The sequence below is a fragment of the Petromyzon marinus genome (genome assembly GCF_048934315.1).
Source record: "Petromyzon marinus isolate PM22_M1 ecotype Great Lakes invasive population chromosome 80 unlocalized genomic scaffold, UKy_Petmar_22M1.pri1.0 chr80_unloc.4, whole genome shotgun sequence".
In the NCBI taxonomy this organism is placed as follows: Eukaryota; Metazoa; Chordata; class Hyperoartia; order Petromyzontiformes; family Petromyzontidae; genus Petromyzon; species Petromyzon marinus.
This window is the reverse complement of record NW_027422632.1, coordinates 87,315-95,000: the sequence shown is the minus strand read 5'-3', so window position 1 is coordinate 95,000 and position 7,686 is coordinate 87,315.

Genomic DNA, 7,686 nt, shown 5'->3' with positions numbered 1-7,686 from the left:
CTCTCTCTGTCTCACTCTGTCTCACTCTGTCTCACTATGTATGTGTCTCTCTGTGTCTCTCTGTCTCACTCTGTCTCACTATGTATGTGTCTCTCTGTCTCTCTCTGTCTCTTTGTCTCACTATGTATGTGTCTCTCTGTGTCTCTCTGTCTCACTCTGTCTCACTATGTATGTGTCTCTCTGTCTCTCTCTGTCTCTCTGTCTCACTATGTATGTGTCTCTCTGTGTCTCTCTGTGTGTCTCTCTCTGTCTCTCTCTGTCTCACTATGTATGTGTCTCTCTCTGTGTCTCTCTGTCTCTCTCTGTCTCACTATGTATGTGTCTCTCTCTGTCTCTCTCTGTCTCTCTGTCTCACTATGTATGTGTCTCTCTCTGTCTCTCTCTGTCTCACTCTGTCTCACTATGTATGTGTCTCTCTCTGTCTCTCTCTGTCTCTCTGTCTCACTATGTATGTGTCTCTCTCTGTCTCTCTCTGTCTCACTCTGTCTCACTATGTATGTGTCTCTCTCTGTCTCTCTCTGTCTCTCTGTCTCACTATGTATGTGTCTCTCTCTGTCTCTCTCTGTCTCTCTGTCTCACTATGTATGTGTCTCTCTCTGTCTCTCTCTGTCTCACTCTGTCTCACTATGTATGTGTCTCTCTCTGTCTCTCTCTGTCTCTCTGTCTCACTATGTATGTGTCTCTCTCTGTGTCTCTCTGTCTCTCTCTGTCTCACTATGTATGTGTCTCACTCTGTCTCACTCTGTCTCACTATGTATGTGTCTCTCTCTGTGTCTCTCTGTCTCTCTCTATCTCACTATGTATGTGTCTCTCTGTCTCTCTCTGTCTCTCTGTCTCACTATGTATGTGTCTCTCTGTCTCTCTCTGTCTCTCTGTCTCACTATGTATGTGTCTCTCTCTGTCTCTCTCTGTCTCACTCTGTCTCACTATGTATGTGTCTCTCTGTCTCTCTCTGTCTCTCTGTCTCACTATGTATGTGTCTCTCTCTGTCTCTCTCTGTCTCACTCTGTCTCACTATGTATGTGTCTCTCTGTCTCTCTCTGTCTCTCTGTCTCACTATGTATGTGTCTCTCTGTGTCTCTCTCTGTCTCACTCTGTCTCACTATGTATGTGTCTCTCTGTCTCTCTCTGTCTCTCTGTCTCACTATGTATGTGTCTCTCTCTGTGTCTCTCTGTCTCTCTCTATCTCACTATGTATGTGTCTCTCTCTGTCTCTCTCTGTCTCACTCTGTCTCACTATGTATGTGTCTCTCTGTCTCTCTCTGTCTCTCTGTCTCACTATGTATGTGTCTCTCTGTGTCTCTCTGTGTCTCTCTCTGTCTCTCTGTCTCACTATGTATGTGTCTCTCTGTGTCTCTCTGTGTGTCTCTCTCTGTCTCTCTGTCTCACTATGTATGTGTCTCTCTGTGTCTCTCTGTGTGTCTCTCTCTGTCTCACTCTGTCTCACTATGTATGTGTCTCTCTCTGTCTCTCTCTGTCTCACTCTGTCTCACTATGTATGTGTCTCTCTGTCTCTCTCTGTCTCTCTGTCTCACTATGTATGTGTCTCTCTGTGTCTCTCTGTGTCTCTCTCTGTCTCTCTGTCTCACTATGTATGTGTCTCTCTGTGTCTCTCTGTGTGTCTCTCTCTGTCTCACTCTGTCTCACTATGTATGTGTCTCTCTCTGTGTCTCTCTGTCTCTCTCTGTCTCACTATGTATGTGTCTCTCTCTGTCTCACTCTGTCTCACTCTGTCTCACTATGTTTGTGTCTCTCTCTGTGTCTCTCTGTCTCTCTCTGTCTCACTATGTATGTGTCTCTCTCTGTCTCTCTCTGTCTCACTCTGTCTCACTATGTATGTGTCTCTCTCTGTGTCTCTCTGTCTCTCTCTGTCTCACTATGTATGTGTCTCTCTCTGTCTCTCTCTGTCTCTCTCTGTCTCACTGTGTATGTGTCTCTCTGTGTCTCTCTCTGTCTCTCTGTCTCACTATGTATGTGTCTCTCTGTGTCTCTCTGTGTGTCTCTCTCTGTCTCACTCTGTCTCACTATGTATGTGTCTCTCTCTGTGTCTCTCTGTCTCTCTCTGTCTCACTATGTATGTGTCTCTCTCTGTCTCTCTCTGTCTCACTCTGTCTCACTATGTATGTGTCTCTCTGTCTCTCTCTGTCTCTCTGTCTCACTATGTATGTGTCTCTCTGTGTCTCTCTGTGTCTCTCTCTGTCTCTCTGTCTCACTATGTATGTGTCTCTCTGTGTCTCTCTGTGTGTCTCTCTCTGTCTCACTCTGTCTCACTATGTATGTGTCTCTCTCTCTGTCTCTCTGTCTCACTCTGTCTCACTATGTATGTGTCTCTCTGTCTCTCTCTGTCTCTCTGTCTCACTATGTATGTGTCTCTCTCTGTCTCTCTCTGTCTCACTCTGTCTCACTATGTATGTGTCTCTCTGTCTCTCTCTGTCTCTCTGTCTCACTATGTATGTGTCTCTCTGTGTCTCTCTGTGTGTCTCTCTCTGTCTCACTCTGTCTCACTATGTATGTGTCTCTCTCTGTGTCTCTCTGTCTCACTCTGTCTCACTATGTATGTGTCTCTCTCTGTGTCTCTCTGTCTCTCTCTGTCTCACTATGTATGTGTCTCTCTCTGTCTCTCTCTGTCTCTCTGTCTCACTATGTATGTGTCTCTCTCTGTCTCTCTCTGTCTCACTCTGTCTCACTATGTATGTGTCTCTCTGTCTCTCTCTGTCTCTCTGTCTCACTATGTATGTGCTCTCTGTGTCTCTCTGTGTGTCTCTCTCTGTCTCTCTGTCTCACTATGTATGTGTCTCTCTGTGTCTCTCTGTGTGTCTCTCTCTGTCTCACTCTGTCTCACTATGTATGTGTCTCTCTGTGTCTCTCTGTCTCTCTCTGTCTCACTATGTATGTGTCTCTCTCTGTGTCTCTCTGTCTCTCTCTGTCTCACTATGTATGTGTCTCTCTCTGTCTCTCTCTGTCTCACTCTCTCTCACTATGTATGTGTCTCTCTGTCTCTCTCTGTCTCTCTGTCTCACTATGTATGTGTCTCTCTGTGTCTCTCTGTGTGTCTCTCTCTGTCTCACTCTGTCTCACTATGTATGTGTCTCTCTCTGTGTCTCTCTGTCTCTCTCTGTCTCACTATGTATGTGTCTCTCTCTGTCTCTCTCTGTCTCACTCTGTCTCACTATGTATGTGTCTCTCTGTCTCTCTCTGTCTCTCTGTCTCACTATGTATGTGTCTCTCTCTGTCTCTCTCTGTCTCACTCTGTCTCACTATGTATGTGTCTCTCTGTCTCTCTCTGTCTCTCTGTCTCACTATGTATGTGTCTCTCTGTGTCTCTCTGTGTGTCTCTCTCTGTCTCACTCTGTCTCACTATGTATGTGTCTCTCTCTGTGTCTCTCTGTCTCTCTCTGTCTCACTATGTATGTGTCTCTCTCTGTCTCACTCTGTCTCACTCTGTCTCACTATGTATGTGTCTCTCTCTGTGTCTCTCTGTCTCTCTCTGTCTCACTATGTATGTGTCTCTCTCTGTCTCTCTCTGTCTCACTCTGTCTCACTATGTATGTGTCTCTCTGTCTCTCTCTGTCTCTCTGTCTCACTATGTATGTGTCTCTCTCTGTCTCTCTCTGTCTCACTCTGTCTCACTATGTATGTGTCTCTCTCTGTGTCTCTCTGTCTCACTATGTATGTGTCTCTCTCTGTCTCTCTCTGTCTCACTCTGTCTCACTATGTATGTGTCTCTCTCTGTCTCTCTCTGTCTCTCTGTCTCACTATGTATGTGTCTCTCTCTGTCTCTCTCTGTCTCTCTGTCTCACTATGTATGTGTCTCTCTCTGTGTCTCTCTGTCTCTCTGTCTCACTATGTATGTGTCTCACTCTGTCTCACTCTGTCTCACTATGTATGTGTCTCTCTCTGTGTCTCTCTGTCTCTCTCTATCTCACTATGTATGTGTCTCTCTGTCTCTCTCTGTCTCTCTGTCTCACTATGTATGTGTCTCTCTGTCTCTCTGTGTCTCTCTGTCTCACTATGTATGTGTCTCTCTCTGTCTCTCTCTGTCTCTCTGTCTCACTATGTATGTGTCTCTCTCTGTCTCTCTCTGTCTCACTCTGTCTCACTATGTATGTGTCTCTCTCTGTCTCTCTCTGTCTCTCTGTCTCACTATGTATGTGTCTCTCTCTGTGTCTCTCTGTCTCTCTGTCTCACTATGTATGTGTCTCACTCTGTCTCACTCTGTCTCACTATGTATGTGTCTCTCTCTGTGTCTCTCTGTCTCTCTCTATCTCACTATGTATGTGTCTCTCTGTCTCTCTCTGTCTCTCTGTCTCACTATGTATGTGTCTCTCTGTCTCTCTCTGTCTCTCTGTCTCACTATGTATGTGTCTCTCTCTGTCTCTCTCTGTCTCACTCTGTCTCACTATGTATGTGTCTCTCTGTCTCTCTCTGTCTCTCTGTCTCACTATGTATGTGTCTCTCTCTGTCTCTCTCTGTCTCACTCTGTCTCACTATGTATGTGTCTCTCTGTCTCTCTCTGTCTCTCTGTCTCACTATGTATGTGTCTCTCTGTGTCTCTCTCTGTCTCACTCTGTCTCACTATGTATGTGTCTCTCTGTCTCTCTCTGTCTCTCTGTCTCACTATGTATGTGTCTCTCTCTGTGTCTCTCTGTGTGTCTCTCTCTGTCTCACTATGTATGTGTCTCTCTGTGTCTCTCTGTCTCTCTCTGTCTCACTCTGTCTCACTATGTATATGTCTCTCTCTGTCTCTCTCTGTCTCACTCTGTCTCACTATGTATGTGTCTCTCTCTGTCTCTCTCTGTCTCACTCTGTCTCACTATGTATGTGTCTCTCTGTCTCTCTCTGTCTCTCTGTCTCACTATGTATGTGTCTCTCTCTGTCTCTCTCTGTCTCACTCTGTCTCACTATGTATGTGTCTCTCTGTCTCTCTCTGTCTCTCTGTCTCACTATGTATGTGTCTCTCTGTGTCTCTCTGTGTGTCTCTCTCTGTCTCACTCTGTCTCACTATGTATGTGTCTCTCTCTGTGTCTCTCTGTCTCTCTCTGTCTCACTATGTATGTGTCTCTCTCTGTCTCTCTCTGTCTCACTCTGTCTCACTATGTATGTGTCTCTCTGTCTCTCTCTGTCTCTCTGTCTCACTATGTATGTGTCTCTCTGTGTCTCTCTGTGTGTCTCTCTCTGTCTCTCTGTCTCACTATGTATGTGTCTCTCTGTGTCTCTCTCTGTCTCTCTGTCTCACTATGTATGTGTCTCTCTGTCTCTCTCTGTCTCTCTGTCTCACTATGTATGTGTCTCTCTCTGTGTCTCTCTGTCTCTCTCTATCTCACTATGTATGTGTCTCTCTCTGTCTCTCTCTGTCTCTCTGTCTCACTATGTATGTGTCTCTCTGTGTCTCTCTGTGTGTCTCTCTCTGTCTCACTCTGTCTCACTATGTATGTGTCTCTCTCTGTGTCTCTCTGTCTCTCTCTGTCTCACTATGTATGTGTCTCTCTCTGTCTCACTCTGTCTCACTATGTATGTGTCTCTCTCTGTGTCTCTCTGTCTCACTCTGTCTCACTATGTATGTGTCTCTCTCTGTGTCTCTCTGTCTCTCTCTGTCTCACTATGTATGTGTCTCTCTGTGTCTCTCTGTGTGTCTCTCTCTGTCTCACTCTGTCTCACTATGTATGTGTCTCTCTCTGTGTCTCTCTGTCTCTCTCTGTCTCACTATGTATGTGTCTCTCTCTGTCTCACTCTGTCTCACTATGTATGTGTCTCTCTCTGTGTCTCTCTGTCTCTCTCTGTCTCACTATGTATGTGTCTCTCTCTGTCTCTCTCTGTCTCACTCTGTCTCACTATGTATGTGTCTCTCTGTCTCTCTCTGTCTCTCTGTCTCACTATGTATGTGTCTCTCTGTGTCTCTCTGTGTCTCTCTCTGTCTCTCTGTCTCACTATGTATGTGTCTCTCTGTGTCTCTCTGTGTGTCTCTCTCTGTCTCACTCTGTCTCACTATGTATGTGTCTCTCTCTGTGTCTCTCTGTCTCTCTCTGTCTCACTATGTATGTGTCTCACTCTGTCTCACTATGTATGTGTCTCTCTCTGTGTCTCTCTGTCTCTCTCTGTCTCACTATGTATGTGTCTCTCTCTGTCTCACTCTGTCTCACTATGTATGTGTCTCTCTCTGTGTCTCTCTGTCTCTCTCTGTCTCACTATGTATGTGTCTCTCTCTGTCTCTCTCTGTCTCACTCTGTCTCACTATGTATGTGTCTCTCTGTCTCTCTCTGTCTCTCTGTCTCACTATGTATGTGTCTCTCTGTGTCTCTCTGTGTCTCTCTCTGTCTCTCTGTCTCACTATGTATGTGTCTCTCTGTGTCTCTCTGTGTGTCTCTCTCTGTCTCACTCTGTCTCACTATGTATGTGTCTCTCTCTGTGTCTCTCTGTCTCTCTCTGTCTCACTATGTATGTGTCTCTCTCTGTCTCACTCTGTCTCACTCTGTCTCACTATGTATGTGTCTCTCTCTGTGTCTCTCTGTCTCTCTCTGTCTCACTATGTATGTGTCTCTCTCTGTCTCTCTCTGTCTCACTCTGTCTCACTATGTATGTGTCTCTCTCTGTGTCTCTCTGTCTCTCTCTGTCTCACTATGTATGTGTCTCTCTCTGTCTCTCTCTGTCTCTCTCTGTCTCACTGTGTATGTGTCTCTCTGTGTCTCTCTCTGTCTCTCTGTCTCACTGTGTATGTGTCTCTCTCTGTCTCTCTGTCTCACTGTGTATGTGTCTCTCTGTCTCACTATGTATGTGTCTCTCTGTGTCCATCTGTGTCTCTCTGTGTCTCTATCTGTGTCTCTGTCTCTCTGTCTCTCTCTGTCTCTCTGTCTCACTGTGTATGTGTCTCTCTGTGTCTCTCTGTCTCACTATGTATGTGTCTCTCTGTGTCCATCTGTGTCTCTCTGTGTCTCTCTTTGTGTCTCTGTCTCTCTGTCTCACTATGTATGTGTCTCTCTGTGTCTCTCTCTGTGTCTGTCTGTCTCTATGTCTCTCTGTCTCATTGTCTCACTATATATGTGTCTCTCTGTGTGTCTCTGTGTGTCTCTCTCTGTGTCTGTCTACATAGATGTCTCTCTATCTCACTATGTATGTGTCTCTCTGTGTCCATCTGTGTCTCTCTCTGTGTCTGTCTGTCTCTCTCTGTCTCTCTCTGTCTCTCTGTCTCTCTGTCTCTCTCTGTGTCTCTCTCTGTCTCTCTCTGTCTCTCTCTGTCTCACTGTGTATGTGTTTCTCTGAGTCTCTCCCTCTGTCTGTCTGTCTCTCTGTCTCACTATGTATGTGTCTCTCTGTCTCTCTCTGTGTCTCTCTCTGTCTCTCTCTGTCTCTCTCTGTCTCACTATGTACGTGTCTGTCTCTCTCTGTGTCTCTCTCTGTCTCTATGTCTCTCTGTCTCACTATGTATGTGTCTCTTCGTGTCCATCTGTGTCTCTCTGTCTGTCTATCTCACTATCTCACTATGTATGTGTCTCTCAGTGTCTCTCTCTGTGTCTGTCTGTGTCTCTCTCTGTGTCTGTCTGTCTCTCTCTGTCTCTCTCTGTCTCTCTCTGTCTCACTGTGTATGTGTCTCTCTATGTCTCTCTGTCTCTCTCTGTCTCTATGTCTCTCTGTCTGTCTATCTCACTATGTATGTGTCTCTCCGTCTCTGTCTGTCTCTATGTCTCTCTG